General features: G+C 39.4%; 1 protein-coding gene across 5 annotated transcripts in view; it reads right to left on the bottom strand.

The window, feature by feature from the left end:
• LOC126161668 (protein PHTF1) overlaps positions 1–24,484 on the bottom strand; it is a 208,230-nt gene that overhangs the window by 113,193 nt on the left and 70,553 nt on the right. The window contains exon 1 of one of the 5 annotated variants that reach the window (XR_007534945.1): positions 8,054–8,280. The exons of the other annotated variants lie outside the window; for them this stretch is intronic. The gene's annotated coding sequence lies outside the window, so the exon portion shown is untranslated. Of the gene's footprint in view, positions 1–8,053; positions 8,281–24,484 lie in introns of those variants that run through there. 5 annotated transcript variants of the gene reach the window in all.

The raw sequence follows: 24,484 nt of genomic DNA, 5'->3' as shown, positions 1-24,484 counted from the left end.
CCGTGAAGCCTTCACTACAACTTCTGCCTGAAAAAGCAGTGAATATATATACGAGGCACATCCAGAATGTAGATACTATTTTGGGAAAAAAACTCAAACATATTTCTTTCGAACAATTTTTTACAGGAAAAAGCATTTCTTAATTTTTTTTTACCTAGTTGCCAACACTGTTAAGACAACCAACTTTTCTGTGCCTCCTTCATAGAAAAATGCTACCAGTGAAGACATCCACTGTTGAATACAATTTTGCACATAGTAGTCGCTCTCAAAGTGCCTTCCTCCAAAAGTCTGAGAACAAACGGCAGTCTGAAGGTGCAAGATCAGAGTTATACAGCTGGCAATCTATCTGCTTTTTTAAGAAGGTTTTGAGTGACACCAGCGGAACGGTGATGTGCGTTGCCACGAAGCAACAAAAGCCCTAACTGAATATTCCATGCCTTTTGTTTTGAATTATGCATGCCAAAATTTTCTCAATGTTTCACAGTACCGTACCACAAGGACAGCTATTGGAGGAATGTGCTTTGAAAGTGACAGCAATGCAGTGACAGTCTTCACTGATGGCATATTTCTATGAAGAGGGCATAGAAAAGTTTGTTTCGCGCAGCGGCAAATGTATGAACAATGGTGGCTAGCATGTAGAAAAATATTTTAAGAAATACTCTTCCTTGTAAAAATAAAATGTGGTTTGAAAGAATACTTTCTAGACATGCCTTGTAAATAAATGCCACTCATCTAACGAGACAAATCTCATTATGTTAGCATATATCTGTACCTACAGTGGATCACAATATTTCTACTAATTTACATGTGCACTTACAGATTATGCTGTTTTACGATGTTTGAATACGTGTGCTCGCACTATGTAACAACATCACAAATGTATTTAACTGTATTGACAATGACATACAAATGTGCCAGCTTACATTAGGTTGACATGGCTTAAAGCTATAATATGTAAGTAATATGCCTACATACCGTATTTACTCGAATCTAAACCGCACCTGAAATTTGAGACTCGAAATTCAAGGGGAGACAAAAGTTTTAGGCCGCACCTCCAAATCGAAACAAAGTTGGTCCACTGCAATATGAGACACAATTTAGGTTGAATGAATGACGATACAGCTACAGTAGTTTGGTTTGAGTCGTAAGTTTAGCAGTTAAGCTTTACCAGGTAACCATTGCTATGCGTCAGGCGCTCCATCCGTATTTATACGGGTACCCTTACTTTTTCATGTGCTTCGTCTGGTTTGAATTGATTACTTATTTTTCTTTGCTCTGATAAGTGCCGTTCTCTTTGTTATAGGTGTTTACGTCACTGTAAACTGAAAATGAATTAATGTACTGTGTCATGCATTGTTTGTTGCATTCTGATAATGAGTGTTTACGGCCTGTCGCTGCTCGCGGCATGGCTTGCTTTTGTGCACGCTACCGCCTATTACAATTAAAAAAAAGAGAGAGGAATTGTCTCATTAGTGAAACAATGGCAAGAGACTGCTATTTGTTGTTACTTACACTGCTGCTTTCTTTGATAATGAACAACAAGAACCAAATAATAGATTGCATGCCTCTTTAGTACATTACATTATGCACAGAAATTAGCCATCTTATATTTAAAAATCTAGTCAATTGCCGTGGTTCATTTCTGACTGTATCACTATTAGGCATAAGAATAACACGAATATAAACATGACATTATATGTATATTCTTCCGCGTTTGCTGTTGTCTCACTCTAGTTTCGTAGTTTATTAGGCAGACAGGATTTAAATGAGATAGCAGCAAACACGGAATAATACATGGCAAAATGTTAATATTTGTATTATTCTTATGGTGAAAAGAATACTTGCATGTGATTCATAATTCATAAAAGTTCCTATTAGCAACCATCTCTCCTCACAGGTAGGAAAAATTTCAGAACGTAGAGTTGGCCATACTGACAAACATCCAAAACAGTCTTGCCAGTCGGATTTTCGTAGTACATTGAAATACTGCTACATTCGAAGATGAACAATACGGAATTTGTATTTACTCCGTTGCATAACGTATGAAAATGCAGTGGTCGAAACTCAGGGCGGAGAAAAAAAAGCTTATCTTCCACCCTTTTTTTTTTTTAAATTTATTTACTGACGCAGAGATTTTGGCGTCAGTATTTATCTTTGTGCCTGCAAAGCATGCCTGTGTAGCGCTACATATATTTGATGGTAGAAGTTAGTTGTAGCGGCACCTACCAACATTTTTCAGAACTTCCACTTACTTTGCACTCGATTCTAAGCCGCAGGCGGTTTTTTGGATTACAAAAACCGGAAAAAAAGTGCGGCTTAGATTCGAGTAAATACGGTAGTTAAATTGTTTTGTATAATCGGTATGTCGATATACATAATGAATCTGTAAATAATTTTTTAAACATTCTGTATTTTTCAGCAGCACTTGATAATGGTCTAAGGACAAAATTGTAATAGTGTAATAAAAGCTTATAACATTCACTGGCGTAAAGATGATGTCCTTCAAAAAAGTATCATAATAGTCTCATCACTTCCCTCAGCAATTCCACCTATTCCATACAAGAAAAACACCACACAGGGAAACAAATAATTTAAGAACAAATTAAAAAAAAAAAAAAGGCTAAAGACCACAACTGTCATCCTTAGCTGACTGGTAATTGGCAACTAAGATGGCATAGCAGTACAACAACTGTGCACAGAACAGAAAGTGTTGCTGCACTCTTACTCTGGGTGCTGCTTTGATAGGCCTAGCTGTCCTTTAAACAACTAGCTTGAGTCACTTAGTTATTTAGATCCAGGTATAGTTGGTCTTGCATACAGCTACGTACGGTATTTATTTACCCATTATATACGACCCTTCTCAGGGCCAAAGATTTGGAAATATCTTGACTTTTTTAATTAAGTAATTCATGCAACTGCAGGGGCAATAAATAATTTTGTATTATTTAATCAGCCAAAAAGGAGGACAAATATTTCATCTTAGTACATCACATTGTTGTTGTTGTGGTCTTCAGTCCTGAAACTGGTTTGATACAGCTCTCCATGCTATTCTATCCTGTGTAAGCTTCTTCACCTCCCTCCAGGGATTCCCTTTTGATTTCACGAAGCATTTCCGTAATATGAGATTTAAACCCTACATCCTTCTGAATCTGCTTAGTGTATTCATCACTTCGTCTCCCTCTACGATTTTAACCCTCCACGCTGCTCTCCAATACTAAATTGGTGATCCCTTGATGCTTCAGAACATTTCCTACTAACCAATCCCTTCTTCTAGTCAAGTTGTGCCACAAACTCCTCTTCTACCCTCAATACCACCTCATTAGTTATGTGATCTAACCATCTAATCTTCAGCAATCTTCTGTAGCACCACATTTCATTTCAAAGCTTCTATTCTCTTCTTGTCCAAACTATTTATCGTCCATGCTTCACTTCCATACATGGCTACACTCTATACAAATACTTTCAGAAACGACTTCCTGACACTTAAATCTATACTCGATGTTAACAAATTTCTCTTCTTCAGAAATGCTTTCCTTGCCATTGCCAGTCTACATTTTATATCCTCTCTACTTTGACCATCATGAGTTATGTTGCTCCCCAAATACCAAAACTCATTTACTACTTTAAGTGTCTCATTTCCTAATCTAATTCCCCCAGCATCACCCGACTTAATTCGACTGCATTCCACTATTCTTGTTTTGCTTTTGTTGATGTTCATCTTATATCCTCCTTTCAAGACACTGTCCATTCCGTTCAACTGCTCTTCCAAGTCCTTTGCTTCCTGACATTATTACAATGTGTTTGGTGAACCTCAAAGTTTTTATTACTTCTCCATGGATTTTAACACCTCCAAATTTTTCTTTTGTTTCCTTTACTTGTGAATAACATCGTGGATAGGCTACAACTCTGTCTCACTCCCTTCCCAACCACTGCTTCCCTTTCGTGTCCCTCGACTCTTATAACTGCCATCTGGTTTCCGTACGAATTGTAAATAGCCTTTTGCTCCCTTATTTTACCCCTGCCACCTTCAGAATTTGAAAGATAGTATTCCAGTCAACATTGTCAAAAGCTTTCTCTAAGTCTACACATGCTAGAAATGTAGGTTTGCCTTTCCCTAATCTATCTTCTAAAATAAGTAATAGGGTCAGTAACACCTCACGTGCTCCAATATTTCTACGGAATCCAAACTGATCTTCCCCGAGGTCGGCTTCTACCAGTTTTTCCATTTGTCTATCAAGAATGTGTGTCACTATTTTGCAGCCGTGGCTTACTAAACTGATAGCTCGGCAGTTTTCACATCTGTCAACACCTGCTTTCTTTGGGATTGGAATTATTATATTCTTCTTGAAGTCTGAGGGTATTTCGCCTGCCTCATACATCTTGCTCACCAGATGGTAGAGTTTTGTCAGGGATGGCTCTCCCAAGGTTATCAGTAGTTCTAATGGAATGTTGTCTACTCCCGGGGCCTTGTTTCGACTTAGGTCTTTCAGTGCTCTGTCAAACTCTTCATACAGTATCATATCTCCCATTTCATCTTCATCCTCTTCCATTTCGATAATATTGTCCTCAAGTACATCGCCCTTGTATAGACCCTCTATATACTCCTTCCACCTTTCTGCTTTCCCTTCTTTGCTTAGAACTGGGTTTTCATCTGAGCTCTTGATATTCATACAAGTGGTTCTCTTTTCTCCAAAGGTCTCTCTTAATTTTCCTTCAGGCAGTATCTATCTTACCCCTAGTGAGATAAGCCTCTACATGCTTTCATTTGTCCTCTAGCCATCCCTGCTTATCCCATTTTGCACTTCCTGTCAATCTCATTTTTGAGAAGTTTGTATTCCTTTTTGCCTACTTCATTTACTACATTTTTGTATTTTCTCTGTTCATCAATTAAATTCAATATTTCTCCTGTTACCCAAGGGTTTCTACTAGCCCTCGTCTTTTTACCTACTTGATCCTCTGCTGCCTTCACTACTTCATCCTTCAAAGCTACCCATTCTTCTTCTACTGTATTTCTTTCCCCCATTCTTGTCAATCGTTCCCTAATGATCTCCTGGAAACTCTCTACAACCTCTGGTTCTTTCAATTTATCCAGGTCCATCTCCTTAAATTCCCACCTTTTTGCAGTTTCTTCAGTTTTAATCTACAGTTCATAACCAGTAGATTGTGGTCAGAGACTACATCTGCCCCTCGAAATGTCTTACAATTTAAAACCTGGTTCCTAAATCTCTGTCTTACCATTATATAATCTGACACCTTCCAGGCTTCCATGTATACAACCTTCTTTTATGATTCTTGAATCAAGTTTTAAGTATGATTAAGTTATGCTCTGTGCAAAATTCTACCAGGCGGCTTCCTCTCTCAATTCTTCCCCCCAATCACATCACAGAAGACAATAATTAGTTCATCACCCAATTTCACTTGTTCTGCAAAATCATCTGAATTACTGTTGCATTGGGCCTAATGCCACTACAACATCTTTGTGTTAGATATCATATACGCATCAGAGTTACACTAATTTCATTTCTTCATTTATGCATGTGTGTGCACGGAGGGAGGAAGGGAGGAAGTATGCTTTATGACCATAGGACTGGTGCGTGTCCTCTGACTCTTTCATGTTGACATGCTTTAATAAAATCTCTTCGTTTTACAAGCCACATCATTTCGAATAAAACTCAAGCTTTTGATAGCTGCCTCTGCCCACATCATCAGGAGATGAAATCACCGACTGCCAGGGACGACACGGTGTTCTGCTTTTATGGATGTAATGGTGGCATGTGGAATCCTCTGGAACAGGCCTGACTACATACGCAGAAGATAAGATGGGCAGCTGGTGATCGGCTATGACTTTGATGATTGAACCACCCCAGCATTGTTTAGGAAAACTATGGCAAACCTACATTAGGATGGTAGGAGCAAATTCTGTGTGTTGGAATATGAGGTCAGTGTCTTAGCAACTGTGCTGTCTAGATCTACATCAATATTCAGCAAGTCACCGTATGGTGTGTGGCAGAGGGTATCCTGTACCACTACTTGTCACTTCCTCCCCTAAACTATAAGTTTAGTAAGTCAGAGTTGCAAAATACTAACACAAATTCTTTACAGATAAATGGAAAAACCAGCAGAAGCCAAACTCTGCGAAGATCAATTTGGATTCCGTAAACTTCGGATTCAGAGAAATGTTGGAACATGCGAGGCAATACTGACTTATCTTAGATGATAGGTTAAGGAAAAGCAGACCTACATTTCTAGCATTTGTAGACTTAGAAAAAGCTTTTGACAATGTTCAATGGAATATTCTCTTCAAAATTCTGAAGGTGGCAGGGGTAAAATACAAGGAGCAAAATGCTATTTACTATTTATTCTGAAACCAGATAACAGTTATAAGAGTTGAGGGACGCGAAAGGGAAGCAATGGTTGAGAAGAGAGTGAGATAGGGTTGTAGCCTATCCACGATGTTATTCACAAGTAAAGGAAACAAAAGAAAAATTTGGAGGTGTTAAAATCCATGGAGAAGAAAGAAAGACTTTGAGGTTCACCAATGACATTGTAATTATCTCAGGGAGCAAAGGACTTGGAAGAGCAGTTGAACGGACTGGAGTGTCTTGAAAGGAGGATGTAAGATGAACATCAACAAATGCAAAAAAAGAATAGTGGAATGCAGTCGAATTAAATCAGGTGATGCTGAGGGAATTAGATTAGGAAACGAGACACTTAAAGTAGTAAATTAGTTCTGCTATTTGTGAAGCAAAATAAGTGATGACTCTCACAGTAGGGAGGATATAAAATTTAGACTGGGCTTGGCAAGAAAAGCATCTCTGAAGAAGAGAAATTTGTTAACATTGAGTACAGATGTAAGTGTCTCGAAGTCTTTTCTGAAAGTATTTGTATGGAGTGTAGCAATGTTTGGAACCAAAGCATGGATGATAACTAGGTCAGACTAGAAGAGAATAGATTTCGAAATGTGGTGCTACAGAAAAATGTTGAAGATTAGATGGGTAGATCACGTAACTAATGAGGAGGCATAGAACAGAGTTGAGGAGAAGAGGAATTTGTGGCACAACTTGATTAGAAGAGGAGATCAGTTGGTAGGACACGTTCTGATGCATCAAGGGATCACCAATTTAGTATACTGGAGGGAACTGTAGAGGGTAAAAATCGTAGCAGAGACCAAGAGATGAATACACTAAGCAGATTCGGAAGGATTGCAGCAGTTATTCAGAAATGAAGAGGATTGCACAGGGCAGAGTAGCATGGAGAGGAGCAACAAACCAGTCTCTGGGCTGAAGACCACAACAACAATAATGAGTTATGATTCTTCACACTGTCATAGTATTTGTGAAGTACCCATGTACAGCGTGAGATAAAGCAGAACCTCAAGTTGCCAATTTATTAATTGTAACAATTTGGTTCTCTCTACAAGGATTACCCTTCGTCAATACGGATATATAGTCCAGTAATTGAAAATAATAAAGCCTTTTAATTTTACTTTCAAGAAATGCAGTTGTTTCCATGATAGGTATAACTGGTGACAGACCATGTTTTGCACGTGAATTGTCGCAAATTAATAATTACATTTCATGACAATTTGTTTTGTGTTCCACGTGTACTTTTGTTAATTCAATTTGCTCAGCCACAATTTCCCGTCAACGATATTAGGAAGCTGCACATACACAAAATTTCGCAACGTCTTGTAAAAAATTGCTGTAACCCTTGATTACTAAAGCCTCATAAAATTTTCTATTGTAGTTGGTACTAATTCGAGGTTCCCGCCTATCCGGTGTCGTCAGTAAAGGGTATATTTTGTACTTCCTTTGAATGCGACGTACCATTGGAGACCTTATAATTGTAATTACCTAGTGACTTTCTTTGAATAAAATATGGAGTAGCTCAATGGTTAACTACTATACACAGTAAACAAATTTTTGAAGTTGCATCGTTGACTGTAGTCGTAACACCAAATTTGGGTGGAATGCAGCCGTGTTTAATAAAGTTTGTTGCTCATAAAACGAACTTACCATATATTATTTTCAAATAATATTAAAGTATAAAATACCTTTCACAGGCGAAGCTCCAAGCGAGATGAAATTCATCAAGTGTTCAGCTCCGATGGTTTCAAGGGAGATTTAAATATCGCACATGGAAATTTTAGAAGGTATTCTCGCGCAATACAAGCTGATGATTTTCTACTTCCCAGCATTATTTAACTGTTAACCACCAGATTGCTCACTACAATAACAAACTCCGTTCCACTACTGCAGACCACGTGCTTCCTTAGTTCCAAGTCCCGCTGACCGCTTCACAAAAACATTTCGTGACGTCAGATCCTGTCCTTGTGATTTGGACTGGTTTGTTCAAGCAGCTGCCAGAAAGCTACTTTCAAACCTCCGAACTGGCATTACTGCGCATGCGTATCTCCGTTGACGTAGAAACCCTTCGTGTTTGCTCTGTTTAAACGCTGATCGTCCCATTTCTGGCTGCATTCCCGTCGCGCGTAGTGGCAGATCAGTAGCTTTAGAAAATCTTAAATGTTGTAAACCAGTCTACTAAACAGTAATACAGCTATTACTACACGTAACTCAGTTTTCTTCGAAAACTAAGTTATCTCCCACGGAGAGATTGTGCAGATCACGACAGTTTGGAATGAAGTGACCTATGTTTTCAACTTCTCTCAAATTTAGATGGCACAACTGTTTAAAACGTTGTCTTAGCCGTCCAAAACAGTGCTCAACAACACACCTGCTTTTCGAGAGTGCCATTTTTATTTATTTATTTTATTTAGCGTATGGCTAGTACAGACTTATAATAAAATTAAATCGCATACACATATGTGCTAACTTATACACAAGAAACTTAAGTTTGGCTTTACAACTGAATATCCAGTCCTTCAATCCAGCGCACTGCATCTGGAGCTGCTAGCAGTAAGTCCTCTTCAGAACCGCGATAGGCTCGAATCCTGCATTCACTGACAATGTAGCGAACAGTCTGATATGGAGCCCCGGAGTCACAAGCTGGATAAGGCAGCTTCTTCCACTTAGCGAGCATCCCTGCATCGGCTATGGCCGGTACGTATTCTGTTTGAGGTTAGTCCAGGTCTTTCGTTGTAGGTCGAATCCACTTGGAAGTTTAGCACCTGAGATGTTATGCAGGCGCACATCTGTCACTGCTTCCCACCGACCTTTCCATTCTTCAAGGGGTTTGAAATCCTTAGTAATCAAGTCAGCAGCATCGCACAGAGTTGGATGGCGCGATTTCAGTCTCTGACGATTTAAAAGTGGCAGGTCGCTATGCAGGGGTAGAATTCTGCCTCTGAAACTTACTTCCAGTTTTACGTTCGCCAACCGATTATTTAAATGGAAGCAATACACTTCTGTTTTACTCACACTGGGTTGGAGTCTCCTGATTTTGAAGTAACTGTCTAATACAGACAGATCATTGGTTAGAATCTCTTCTGTTGTCTGTATTTCCTGGTGTTGTACAGCTAGAGCCAGGTCATCCGCATAGCAGGGTTTTCTGGACGAAGTGTCGGGTAGAATAGGTCGATCGGTAATTTGGAGAGAACTGATCCTTGGGGGCAATCCGTCGTTTAGCTTCTTCTCCTTACTTATGTTGCTGCCAGTGATTACCTGGAACTTCCGATCGCTTAGCATGCTGTTAACCAGTCAAACCATTGTTCTGCACGGTATGGTGCGGAGAAATTTGTACATAAGGCCTTCCCTCCACACTGTCAAAGGCGGCAGTTAGAACAACAAACGCCACAGGTGTTTCCCGCATCATGTTAAAATAACTTAGAACTCTACACAAATTCCCTGTATTTGCATACTCCTAGCATGCTGGATGTTATGAGACAGCAACTTTTATTGAATTGCGATGAAAGAAGACGGCCAGAGTTGCGAATAAAATAGACATTTATTCAGTGGGTGACCGGTTTCGAGTTAATACCAATTTTCGAAGTAACCACGGCTTGCAAAGTTAAATGTACGTCCAAAATAACGGTACACAACGCCGATACATAAATGGCAGGTACACTTGGGACCGGACACACACACACACACACACACACGTTATGTATTGTTATTTTGGACGTAAATTTAACTTTGCAAGCCTTGGCTGGTTCGAAAATTGGTATTAACTCGAAAACGGTCACTTACGGAATAAACATCTATTTTATTCGAACTCTGGTTGTCTTTTTGCATCAAATGGCTTGTATTTCTAAACGGGATTAATAAATTGCTAATTCAGGGGCAGGCATTGTCACCCAAAAGACAAAAATCCTCGCACTTTTCTTCGAGTATTTGGTAAAGTGTTGGCGTCCTGAACAGTCTCCCGTCATGGGACAGAGCACGGATAAACGACGAGTAAGTCCCGAATCTGTCGGTTGTGATCACAGACTATTTGTAATTGCAGGGGAATATAGTTGCTTTCCGAGGCCAATTTGTGTCCTTTCCTCGTCAGACGGCCACTTTATGATGTCGACTCCTAAACGACAAACAAAGTCACTCTTTCTATGACATAGTGCAAGGAACCAATACAGATGTTAACTCTGTCTGCCAGGTCTCTAAAGCTTGCTGCTTCGTGGCCAGATCAGAATGTGCAGTAGTGCAAGCAGCTTCCTATCCCCCTGCCTGATGCTTATTATGACTACCACATGACGCCGCACACGAAAGTTGCAAAAATCCATGTCACTATACTGTAGTATCACATTCTCGTAAAAGTTTCGTTTTTTTGTCTTTTGGTACAATGTAACTCTTCCAACTTCTCGTCACTCGACAGAAAATCCGATTCCGATTCGCTGAACATTTTGAGTAAAAGACAGTTATAAGTTTCATGTTTCAACCAACAGCTATTCTTTTGCACTTTCAGAAAGGTGATTTTACAGGAATAAGTAAAAATGCTTTCCTTACAATTAACGATGAAGCGTAAACATGAAATATTGGCACACGGAAACAGCTTCCAAAAAACTGAAGAACCCGCCACAACCAAGATACGAGTGACGTAGACTCCACCCCCACTCTTAGTCCCCAGCTCCGCGCATGCCTGAGTCTGACAGCTAGGAACGCCTGAAACACTTTCCCGTGTAGTCTGGCTTGCAAACAGTAGCTAGAATCGGAATAAGACGCTGCTTACACGCGATTTCCGATCTACGCCTGAGCGAGACAGCTGGCACCTACTTGAATGTTAGTTCGAGAATGGTAATGTATACGCGAAATCGTATACAACATGGATAACATACATTACTCACAAAAATGCAACTCTTCGACCAATCATCAGGGATTTCTTTTCTCAACCAATTTGCTGTCCGCGGGAATCTGTCATGAGATTAACAAAACTAGGAATAATTCCACGGGTACTGAAGTCAAAGAATGTTAAAAAATCATTACGCAAAGTAATTAGGAAACTCCAAGTGAACACGTCTGGCAGGAGACTTTATGCTCAAGTTAGCATTTTCATTAATCATGAATTTTATGCCTAAGAGCCATGGACCTTGCCGTTGGTGGAGAGGCTTGCGTGCCTCAGCGATACAGATAGCCGTACCGTAGGTACAACCACAACGGAGGGGTATCTGTTGAGAGGCCAGACAAACGTGTGGTTCCTGAAGAGGGGCAGCAGCCTTTTCAGTAGTTGCAAGGGCAACAGTCTAGACAGTCTGGATGATTGATGATTTGGCCTTGTAACAATAACCAAAACGGCCTTGCTGTGCTGGTACTGCGAACGGCTGAAAGCAAGGGGAAACTACGGCTGTAATTTTTCCCGAGGGCATGCAGCTTTACTGTATGATTAAACGATGATGGCGTCCTCTTGGGTAAAATATTCTGGAGGTAAAATAGTCCCCCATTCGGATCTCCGGGCGGGGACTACTCAAGAGGATGTCGTTATCAGGAGAAAGAAAACTGGCGTTCTACGGATCGGAGCGTGGAATGTCAGATCCCTTAATCGGGAAGGTAGATTAGAAAATTTAAAAAGGGAAATGGATAGGTTAAAGTTAGATATAGTGGGAATTAGTGAAGTTCGGTGGCAGGAGAAACAAGACTTCTGGTCAGGTGACTACAGGGCTATAAACACAAAGTCAAATAGGGGTAATGCAGGAGTACGTTTAATAATGAATAGGAAAATAGGAATGCGGGTAAGCTACTACAAACAGCATAGTGAACGCATTATTGTGGCCAAGATAGATACGAAGCCCGCACCTACTACAGTAGTACAAGTTTATATGCTAACTAGCTCTGCAGATGACAAAGAAATTGAAGAAATGTATGATGAAATAAAAGAAATTATTCAGATAGTGAAGGGGGAGGAAAATATAATAGTCATGGGTGACTGGAATTCGAGTGTAGGAAAAGGGAGAGAAGGAAACATAGTAGGTGAATATGGATTGGGGCTAAAAAATGAAAGAGGATGCCGCCTGGTAGAATTTTGTACAGAGCACAACTTAATCATAGCTAACACTTGGTTTAAGAATCATGATAGAAGGTTGTATACATGGAGGAACCCTGGAGATACTAAAAGGTATCAGATAGATTATATATAATGGTAAGACAGAGATTTAGGAACCAGGTTTTAAATTGTAAGACATTTCCAGGGGCAGATGTGGACTCTGACCACAATCTATTGGTTATGAACTGTAGATTAAAATTGAAGAAACTGCAAAAAGGTTGGAATTTAAGGAGATGGGACCTGGATAAACTGACTAAACCAGAGGTTGTACAGACTTTCAGGGAGAGCGTAAGGGAACAATTGACAGGAATGGGGGAAAGAAATACAGTAGAAGAAGAATGGGTAGCTTTGAGGGATGAAGTAGTGAAGGCAGCAGAGGATCAAGTAGGTAAAAAGACGAGGGCTAGTAGAAATCATTGGGTAACAGAAGAAATATTGAATTTAAGTGATGAAAGGAGAAAATATAAAAATGCAGTAAATGAAGTAGGCAAAAAGGAATACAAACGTCTCAAAAATGAGATCGACAGGAAGTGCAAAATGGCTAAGCAGGGATGGCTAGAGGACAAATGTAAGGATGTAGAGGCTTATCTCACTAGGGGTAAGATAGATACTGCCTACAGGAAAATTAAAGAGACCTTTGGAGATAAGAGAACCACTTGTATGAACATCAAGAGCTCAGATGGAAACCCAGTTCTAAGCAAAAAAGGGAAAGCAGAAAGGTGGAAGGAGTATATAGAGGGTCTATACAAGGGCAATGTACTTGAGGACAATATTATGGAAATGGAAGAGGATGTAGATGAAGATGAAATGGGAGATATGATACTGCGTGAAGAGTTTGACAGAGCACTGAAAGACCTGAGTCGAAACAAGGCCCCAGGAGTAGACAACATTCCATTGGAACTACTGACGGCCTTGGGAGAGCCAGTCCTGACAAAACTCTACCATCTGGTGAGCAAGATGTATGAAACAGATGTAATACCCTCAGACTTCAAGAAGAATATAATAATTTCAATCCCAAAGAAAGCAGGTGTTGACAGATGTGAAAATTGCCGAACAATCAGTTTAATAAGCCACAGCTGCAAAATACTAACACGAATTCTTTACAGACGAATGGAAAAACTAGAAGAAGCCGACCCGGGGAAGATCAGTTTGGATTCCATAGAAATACTGGAACACGTGAGGCAATACTGACCTTACGACTTATCTTAGAAGAAAGATTAAGGAAAGGCAAACCTACGTTTCTAGCATTTGTAGACTTAGAGAAAGCTTTTGACAATGTTGACTGGAATACTCTCTTTCAAATTCTAAAGGTGGCAGTGGTAAAATACAGGGAGCGAAAGGCTATTTACAATTTGTACAGAAACCAGATGGCAGTTATAAGAGTTGAGGGACATGAAAGGGAAGCAGTGGTTGGGAAGGGAGTAAGACAGGGTTGTAGCCTCTCCCCGATGATATTCAATCTGTGTATTGAGCAAGCAGTAAAGGAAACAAAAGAAAAATTTGGAGTAGGTATTAAAATCCATGGAGAAGAAATAAAAACTTTGAGGTTCGCTGATGACATTGTAATTCTGTCAGAGAAAGCAAAGGACTTGGAAGAGCAGTGGAACGGAATGGATAGCGTCTTGAAAGGAGGGTATGAGATGAACATCAACAAAAGCAAAACGAGGATAATGGAATGTAATTGAATTAAGTCGGGAGGAGCTGAGGGTATTAGATTAGGAAATGACACACTTCAAGTAGTAAAGGAATTTTGCTATTTGGGGAGCAAAATAACTGATGAAGGTCGAAGTAGAGAGGATATAAAATGTAGACTGGCAATGGGAAGGAAAGCGTTTCTGAAGAAGAGAAATTTGTTAACATCGAGTATAGATTTAAGTGTCAGGAAGTCGTTTCTGAAAGTATTTGTATGGAGTGTAGCCATGTATGGAAGTGAAACATGGACGGTAAATAGTTTGGACAAGAAGAGAATAGAAGCTTTCGAAATGTGGTGCTACAGAAGAATGCTGAAGATTAGATGGGTAGATCACATAACTAATGAGGAAGTATTGAATAGGATTGGGGAGAAGAGAAGTTTGTGGCACAACTTGACCAGAAGAAGGGATCGGTTGGTAGGACATGTTCTGAGGCATCAAGGGATCACCAATTTAGTATTGGAGGGCAGCGTGGAGGGTAAAAATCGTAGGGGGAGACCAAGAGATGAATACACTAAGCAGATTCAGAAGGATGTAGGTTGCAGTAGGTACTGGGAGATTAAGAAGCTTGCACAGGATAGAGTAGCATGGAGAGCTGCATCAAACCAGTCTCAGGACTGAAGACCACAACAACAAAACAGCAACAAGATAAAATGAGGGCTCAGAATTTGATTTGCATGTACAAGTAGTGTGAGAGTACCGCTATAAATGTTACGAAAGTTTTAATAGAAGTTGGTTAGAAGGCACTGAACACGCTTTTAATATGCAAAACTGCAACATTAATACAATTATGAAACAGAACCATTTTGCCATGTCAGGTGGGATATCTACCACAGTAAAGCAGCAAAATTATGTCAAGCAGCAGCACCATTGGCATCAATGAGGGAGGAAGGGGAGCATTTGTCCCGTCCTCGAATGCAATGTACAGACATATTTTTTGCAGAATTTTGTTGTCATACATTTCTAGAAATGACGACCTGTGATTCCCCTCAATTGGATGTTTAGTCTTCATTGGCATTAAGTTGCTAAGTGGAGTCAGAAATACTGTGGTCTTCACAAATTCTACATAATTCCATTTTGTTTGGCTGTGGTCATGGTGCTGTCCAACAATGAAGACAGGTCTGAATTGCAAAATACTGCCTAGGTGAGAATGAGCGACATATATTGGCAATAACAGAACATGACCTGGAGCAGGGTGAAACAATTTACTGGTGATTTAAATTAGATGGATATTCCTTAGAATGTAGCTACTGTAGGCACCATAAGAAAGGAAATGTAATGACACTTTTAGTCAACATGTATAAAAAAAAATATTTATTCAATAGTACTGCAATGTAGGGTCACACATTATGGTACATCACAAAAGCTTTGTTAACAACATGATGAGGTACAACTGAATCACTATCACATTCCATATGGAATTTGTGGCACAGTTAGCCCCTCTCTCAGCCTCAATCAAGCACAAATCTTCAAACAGAAAACAGAGCCATAGGTCATCCTCCTTGTAAGAATGATGACAGAGATCGTCCACAAAACTACCATACAATATCCTTGACATCCATTTGTTGTTGAACCTTAGAACATATTCCAAGCTCAAACATAATAAGGTGTATCTAATAGAATGACTTCTTCCATGGAAACCAGCACAGATTCCAAAAACACCAATCATGTGAAACTCAATTTGCAGTTCTCTTTCATAACTTCCTGAAAGCCATTGATCAAGGCAGTAAGATATAGACGTTCAGGTAACTACAATGGAAGTGGCTAGTGATCACCCACCATTCTCTCCAAAGCAGGCAACAAAAGAACAATTATATTGAGAACCGGTGCCTGTAATGGCCATGGAAGTTGAAACAAGTCATGTTCATGTTCATAAAATTTGTCCTGGACACTGCGAGCTGTCTGAACAGGGTCTCTGTTGTTCTGGAACATATCATCACCATTGGAGAACAAACACTGTATCTTAGGATGGACCAAATTTTCCTGTTATGGGCATGTGCATCACTAGTGGGTGGTTTTTTGAATTCCATCTCTTCCTACAATTCCCAGCTCCTGGAGCTCCCTTTGTGTTGTTTTGGTGACAACAGGGTTCAATGGGTGCAACATTCAATTCTGCAGTGACTTTTGCAGCTGTTGTCCTCTTATTTTTCATCACAATCCTCTTCGATGATTGTCTTGTGACTTACCGGATGTATCTTTTCCACTTTCTCTTTAAAGAGTATAAATCTTCAACGCCAAGCCTCTTGAAGAACCAAATACTTCGGTTACCTTTGTTACATAACCACCCACCACATCAGTGCTGCTAATTTGCCCACATTTGAAGTCAGTTAGCTCAAACATAATGTACTCACAACTACTCAGAATACTGTTTTGACCATGACTGACACTTGAAACCTATTGAGAACAATTCACAAGTGCAATCTGCAGGTTTGGCTAGCATCTGCATTTACATTCAAGCATGCATTTCTCACAGTGTTTCCATATTTTTGTCCAATCCCTATGGACGCAGTGTTTTTCGATGTCCTGAAAGCATTTAACTCAGTACCACATCTATGCTTATTATCAAAGGAACCATCATAAACGGTAACAAGAAAAATTTGTGACTGGATAGAGGATTTCCTGGTAGGGACGACGCAGCATGTTATCTTGGATGGAGTGTCATTGATAGTTCAAGTAACTTGGGTGTGCCCCAAGGAAGTGTTTTGGGCCCTCGCTGTTCAAATTGTTTATTAATGACACAGACAATATCAATAGTAACCTTAGACTTTTCAGACAGGATGCAATTATCTATAATGAAGCAGTGCCTAGGGGGGGGGGGGGGGGGGAGCACAAATTTTCAGTCAGTTGGAAATAAGATTTCAAAGTTGTGGAAAGACTTGCAACTTGCTTTAATTGTTCAGAAATATAAAATGGTGCACTTCACAATAGAGAATGTAGTATTGCATGACTAACTTTATCAGTGAGTTGCAATTGGAATCTGTCAACTCATAAAAATACCTGGGTGTACCACGTTTTAGGGATGTGAAATGAAATGATCACATAGTCTTAGTATAGGTAAAGCAGATGGCAGACTTCAGTTTACAGGTAGAATACTAAGGAAATAGTCAGGCTACAAAGAGATTTATTACAAACCACTCATGTGACGCATCCTACAATACTGCTCAAGTGTGTGGGACCCATTCCAAGTAGGACTAACAGTTGATAATGAACACATACAGACAAGGGCAGCTTAAATGGTCACAGGTTTTTGTAACTTGTAGGAGAGTGTCAAAGACAAGTTGAAGAAATTGAACCGTCACACACTTGAAGACAGTTGCTAACTATTTCAAGAAAGATTTGAGATTTTCCTGGCATAGGCATATTTTGAATATTTCTCAGGTTTTCAGCCATGTTGCATTATCAGAGGGTGCAATATTTTGACAAGACAGTTTCTCGCCATCTACAGATGTTCCCGATGACTGGCTAACTTCTTCTGGCCTCCAGCTTTATATCCTACACACCCCATCTGCAGCCCCTAGCCGGGCACCCACAGGCATGAGCCTGGGGCAGTGGTGGGGGAAGCACATCACTGGACACGAGTCTCTGCTGGTGCGGCGATTATACATACTCGTCTTCTTCAGTTGCCATGTCTGGAGAATATTTCCATCTACATCTAACTCTGCCAATCACCATCAGGTGCATGGCAGAGGGTACGTACCATTGCACTAGGGTTTCTTTCTGTTCCATTCATATCTGGAGCATGGAAAGAATGATTGTTTGAATGCCTCTGTGTGTGTATGTGTGTGTGTGTGTGTGTGTGTGTGTGTGTGTGTGCAGTAATTATTCTAATCTTATCCTCAAGATCCCTATGTGAGTGATATGTAGGGGATCGTAGTATGTTCCTAGAGTTATCGTTTAGAGGTGGTTCTTGAAACTTTATTAATAGACTTTCTCAGGATAGTTTACGTCTATCTTCAAGAGTCTTCTAGTTCAGTTCCTTCAGTATCTCTGTGACACTCTCCCATGGATTAAACAAACCTGTGACCATTTGTACTGTCCTTCACTGTATACATTCATTATCCCCTGTTAGTCCTACCTGATACGTGTCCCACACACTTGAGCAATATTCTAGAACTGGTCATATGAGTGATTTGTAAGCAATCTCCTTTGTAGACTGATTGCACTTCCCCAGTTTTCTAGTAATAAACTGAAGTCTGTCACCTGCTTTACCTATGTGATCATTCTATTTCATGTCCCTGAACAGTGTTACACCCAGGTATTCATACGAGTTCGCGGATTCCAAAAGTGACTCGCTAATATTATAGTCATAGGATACCCCATTTTTTTGTTCTGTCAAGTGGAAGATTTTACATTTCTGAATATTTAGAGCAAGTTGCCAATCTCTGCACCATGTTGAAATCTTATCAAGATGTGACTGAATATTTATGCAGCTTCTTTCAGATAGTACTTCATTATAGATAGCTGCATCACCTGCAAAAAGCCTGATTTTATTATTAATATTGTTAACACGGTCATTAATATAAAACATGAACAACAATGGTCCCAACACACTTCTCTGGGGCACACTCAAAGTAAATTCTACATATGCCAATGACTCTCCACCCAAGATAACACCCCGTGTCCTCTCTACCAAAAAGACCTCAATCCAGTCATAAATTTCACTTGATACCCCATATGATCGTACTTTTGACAATAAGCGTAGGTGCAGTACCAAGTCAAATGCTTTTTGAAAATCAAAAATACTGCTTTCAATATGCCATGTGAGAAAATTGCAAATTAGGTTTCATATGATCAGTGTTTTTGAAATACATGCTGATTGGCATTGAGGAGGTCATTCTGTTCAAGATACCTCATTATGTTTGGGCTCAGATCCTACAACAAATCAGTGTCAAGGATACTGGACATTAGTTTTGTGGATAACTTCTACTACCCTTCTTGTAGACAGGTGTGACCTGAGCCTTTTTCCAAGAACTGGGCAAGGTTTTTAGTTCGAGGGTCTATGATACATTATAGTTAGAAGAGGGCTAATTCAACCTCAAAGTCAGTATAGAATCTGACATGGACTCCATTGGGGCCTTGAGTTTTGTTTAATTTTAATGATTTCAGCTGTTTCTCAACCCCACTGACACTAATACATACTTCACTCATATTTTCGGTGCTATGAGGATTAAATTGCGGCAGTTCTGTTGGTTTTCCTTTGTAAGGCAACATTTGTAAATCGAGTTAAGTGTTTCAGCTTTTGCCTTGCTACCATCACTTTCAGTTCCTGTCTCATTTGCTTCAGATTGGATGCTAAACTTGATGTCACTAACAGCCTTTACGTAAGACTAGAATTTCTTTGAGTCCTGTGAAAGATCACTTGACAGTATTCTGCTACGGTAATCATTGAATGCATCACACGTTGCTCTACTGACAGCCAAATGTGTTTCATTCAGCATCTCACCATCTATAGCTCCATGCTTTGTTTTACACCTACTAAGCAGTAATCTCTGTTTCTTTAGAAGTTTCTTTACAACAACTGTGTACCATAGAGGTTCCATCCTTTTATGAAATGTTCTACTGGGTACATATCTATCCACTGCATGGTCAACTATTCTTTTAAACTTGGGCCAGAGTTCCTTTACATGTTCCTGCCCTGTGTTGAAAGTTTCAAGTTCCTCATTAAGATATGAAACTACCAATTTTCTATCTAGTTTACTGAACATGTGTGTATTTCTGCTTGTTTTAGTCATCCTTTGCACTTTGATAATCATTGTTGGAACAGCTGCATCATGGTTACTGATCCAGGTTCAATGTGGTCATCCTCAAAGAGGTCAAGTCTATTTCTTGTCATTAGATCCAATATATTGCCATCATGAGAGGGGTTCCTAACTATCTGTTCTAGTCAGTTTTCAGAGAAGGCATTTAGTAAAGTTTCACTGGATGTCTTATTATGCCCACCCCTAACAAAACTAATTTTCCCAATAATTATTGGATGATTAAAGTCTCCACTCAATGATAACAGTGTGACTGGAGAACTTACGTTGAAGTGGACTGAGTTTCTCTCTAAAGTTTTCAGTGACTTCAAGAGATGAGTCTGGTGCGAGAAGGATCAAATTACCATTTTATGCCCACCAGATTTGAATCTTGCTCAAAACCTGCTGCTGTGCTTTGACCACACTCAAGACTGTGTCTCAGTCCTTGCTTTAGGCATAATCCATATCACTTCATGCAGGGGGGTTACCTTCATAGTCTCAGATGTTACTGAAATGCCCTTAATCGGGCAGGGGGGTTAGAAAATTTAAAAAGGGAAATGGATAGGTTAAAGTTAGATATAGTGGGAATTAGTGAAGTTTGGTGGCAGGAGGAACAAAACTTCTGGTCAGGTTAATACAGGATTATAAATACAAAATCAAATAGGGGTAATGCAGGAGTAGGTTTAATAATGAATAAAAAAGTAGGAATGTGGGTGAACTACTACAAACAGCATAGTGAACACATTATTGTGGCTAAGATAGATACTAAGCCCATGCCTACCACAGTAGTACAAGTATATATGCCAACTAGCTCCACAGATGAAGAGGTTGATGAAATGTATGATGAAATAAAAGAAATTATTCTGATAGTGAAGGGAGACGAAAATTTAATAGTCATGGGTGACTGGAACTCGATAGTAGGAAAAGGAAGACAAGGAAACGTAGTAGCTGAATATGGAATGGGGTTAAGCAATGAAAGAGGAAGCCGCCTGGCAGAATTTTGCACAGAGCATAACTTAATCATAGCTAACACTTGGTTCAAAAATCATAAAAGAAGGCTGTATACATGGAAGAAGCCTGGAGATACTGGAAGGTGTCAGATAGATTATATAATGGTAAGACAGAGATTTAGGAACCAGGTTTTAAATTGTAAGACATTACCAGGGGCAGATGTAGACTCTGGCCACAATCTATTGGTTATGAACTGTATATTAAAACTGAAGAAACTGCAAAAAGGTGGGAATTTAAGGAGATGGGACCTGGATAAATTGAAAGAACCAGAGGTTGTAGAGTGTTTCCAGGAAAGCATTAGGGAACAATTGACAAGAATGGGGGAAAGAAATACAGTAGAAGAAGAATGGGTAGCTTTGAAGGATGAAGTAGTGAAGGCAGCAAAGGATCAAGTAGGTAAAAAGACGAGGGCTAGTAGAAACCCTTGGGTAACAGGAGAAATATTGAATTTAATTGATGAACAGAGAAAATACAAAAATGTAGTAAATGAAGCAGGCAAAAAGGAATACAAACTTCTCAAAAATGAGATTGACAGGAAGTGCAAAATGGGATAAGCAGGGATGGCTAGAGGACAAATGTAAGGATGTAGACGCTTATCTCACTAGGGGTAAGATAGATACTGCCTAGAGGAAAATTAAAGAGACCTTTGGAGAAAGGAGAACCACTTGCAAGAATATCACGAGCTCAGATGGAAACCCAGTTCTAAGCACAGAAGGGGAAGCAGAAAGGTGGAAGGAGTATATGGAGTGTCTATACAAGGGCGATGTTCTTGAGGACAATATTATGGAAATGGAAGAGGAGGTAGAAGAAGATGAAATGGGAGATATGGTAGTGTATGAAGAGTTTGACAGAGCACTGAAAGACCTAAGTTGAAACAAGGCCCCGTGAGTAGACAACATTCCATTAGAACTACCGATAGCCTTGGGAGAGCCATCCCTGACAAAACTCTACCATCTGGTGAGCAAAATGTATGAGACAGGCGAAATACCCTCAGACTTCAAGAAGAATATAATAATTCCAATCCCACAGAAAGCAGGTGCTGACAGATGTGAAAATTTAAGCCTTGGCTGCAAAATACTAACACGAATTCTTTACAGACGAATGGAAAAACTGGTAGAAGGCGACCTCGGGGAAGATCAGTTTGGATTCCGTAGAAATGTTGGAATATGTGAGGCAATACTGACCCTATGACTTATCTTAGAGAATAGATTAAGGAAAGGCAAGCCTACGTTTCTAGTATTTGTAGACTTAGAGAAAGCTTTTGACAATATTGATTGGAATATTCTCTTTCATATTCTGAAGGTGGCAGGGGTAAAATACAGGAAGCGAAAGGCTATTTACAATTTGTATAGAAACCAGATGGCAGTTATAAGAGTCGAGGGACATGAAAGGGAAGCAGTGGTTGCGAAGGGAGTGAGACAGGGTTGTAGCCTCTCCCCAATGTTATTCAGTCTGTATATTGAGCAAGCAGTAAAGGAAACAAAAGAAAAATTTGGAGTAGGTATTAAAATCCATGGAGAAGAAATAAAAACTTTGAGGTTTGCCGATGACATTGTAATTCTGTCAGAGACAGCAAAGGACTTGGAAGAGCAGTTGAACGGAATGGACAGTGTCTTGAAGGGAGGATATAAGATGAACATCAACAAAAGCATAATGAGGATAATGGAATGTAGTCGAATTAAGCCGGGTGATGCTGAGGGAATTAGATTAGAAAATGAGACACTTAAAGTAGTAAAGGAGTTTTGCTATTTGGAGAGCAAAATAACTGATGAAGGTCGAAGTAGAGAGGATATAAAATGTAGACTGGCAATGGGAAGGAAAGCGTTTCTGAAGAAGAGAAATTTGTTAACATCGAGTATAGATTTAAGTGTCAGGAAGTCGTTTCTAAAAGTATTTGGATGGAGTGTAGCCATGTATGGAAGTGAAACGTGGACGATAAATAGTTTAGACAAGAAGAGAATAGAAGCTTTCCAAATGTGGTGCTACAGAAGAATGCTGAAGATTAGATGGGTAGATCACATAACTAATGAGGAGGTGTTGAACAGAATTGGGGAGAAGAGAAATTTGTGGCACAACTAGAAGACGGGATCGGTTGGTAGGACATATTCTGAGGCATCAAGGGATCACCAATTTAGTATTGGAGGGCAGCATGGAGGGTAAAAATCATAGAGGGAGACCAAGAGATGAATACACTAAACAGATTCAGAAGGATGTAGGTTGCAGTAGGTACTGGGAGATGAAGATGCTTGCACAGGATAGAGTAGCACGGAGAGCTAAATCAAACCAGTCTCAGGACAACAACAACAACAAAATTCTGGACTAAGTAAGAAACACGTATTTTTTGTATCCTCCAAAACAAAAAATTGCTGCCCTGAGATTCAGGCACCCAAAGATGACACTGCAAACACCATTTTGAAGATGCAAATTTCGGAAAAAAATCTTAAAATCCTATCTCTGTAACAGTTCTAGATATTTTGTTAGAGTTTTTTTATTTGAAAGATAATTGCTTTATGGTTACAATGGTATCCTCCATTTGGACATATCTGTCAAAGTTCTTCTATAGTCACCTTTTGAATTTTTTTTATGATTTACAGAAAAAAAATTTTTTTTTCAAAAATGACAATCCAGAAAAGTTAGATTTTTTCCTGTTGATTAGTACCATGTAGTGCTACATTCTCTGTAAAGGAGAGCTTCCAATTTTAGTTGGACAGGTTTTATTTTTAAAAAAGTTTTAACTTTCAAGGGTAATGTATGTCTTCACTGAAGCTGCTTCTTATTAATTTCTTTGTTACAATGTTTATTTCTATTGTCGTTGATGCAGTTATTTCTTTTCACTTTCATTGTTTCAGATATTTCTTACACTTTGTTGTAGCTTCTTGTTAGTTTCTTTGTCATGGTTGTTCATTGCAGGTTTCTGTAATGTAGTTGTTCAGTGCTAATTTGTTTACTAAAGAGGTTTCTAAGACATCTGAGACCATCCAGTGAGTTCTGCGTTTTCGTGAGGAATTTGTGATTAGACACAGTTGCAGTGTGCTTTGTGAATGCAGATATTAAGCTTCTATTCAAGAAAGAGGATAAAGAGATACCATCAAACTACAGACCGATTTCACTTTTGCCAGCATTCTCAAAAATTTTAGAAAAAGTAATGTACAGGCAGCTTCCTAACCATTTGACCACAAATAACATTTTATGAAGAGCACAGTTTGGATTTCTGAAGGGTTCTGATTTCGAGAAGGCTATTTACACCTACAGTGAAAATGTACTTAATTCATTAAATAACAAATTACAAGCAGTAGGTATTTTCTGTGATTTGTCAAAGGCATTTGATTGTGTGAACCACAACATCCTTTTAAATAAATTAGAATTCTACAGTGTCACGGGCAGCACTGCAAAATGGTTCAAGAAGGCCTCGCTAACACGAAACAACGGGTGTCAGTGCAAGGGACTAGTGAATTAAGTCATCATCAGAATGGGAAGAAATTACATGTGGTGTCCCACAAGGATCCATTTTAGGGCCATTGCTTTTTCTTATGTACATTAATGATCTCTCATCAGCTACACTGCCAAAAGCAGAGTTTGTTTTGTTTGCAGATGACACAAGTATTGCAACAAATA

This window comes from Schistocerca cancellata, chromosome 2 (assembly GCF_023864275.1).
Source record: "Schistocerca cancellata isolate TAMUIC-IGC-003103 chromosome 2, iqSchCanc2.1, whole genome shotgun sequence".
Classification (NCBI taxonomy): domain Eukaryota; kingdom Metazoa; phylum Arthropoda; class Insecta; order Orthoptera; family Acrididae; genus Schistocerca; species Schistocerca cancellata.
The sequence above is the reverse complement of the archived record's forward strand: the minus strand, read 5'-3'. Positions and strand labels throughout refer to the sequence as shown.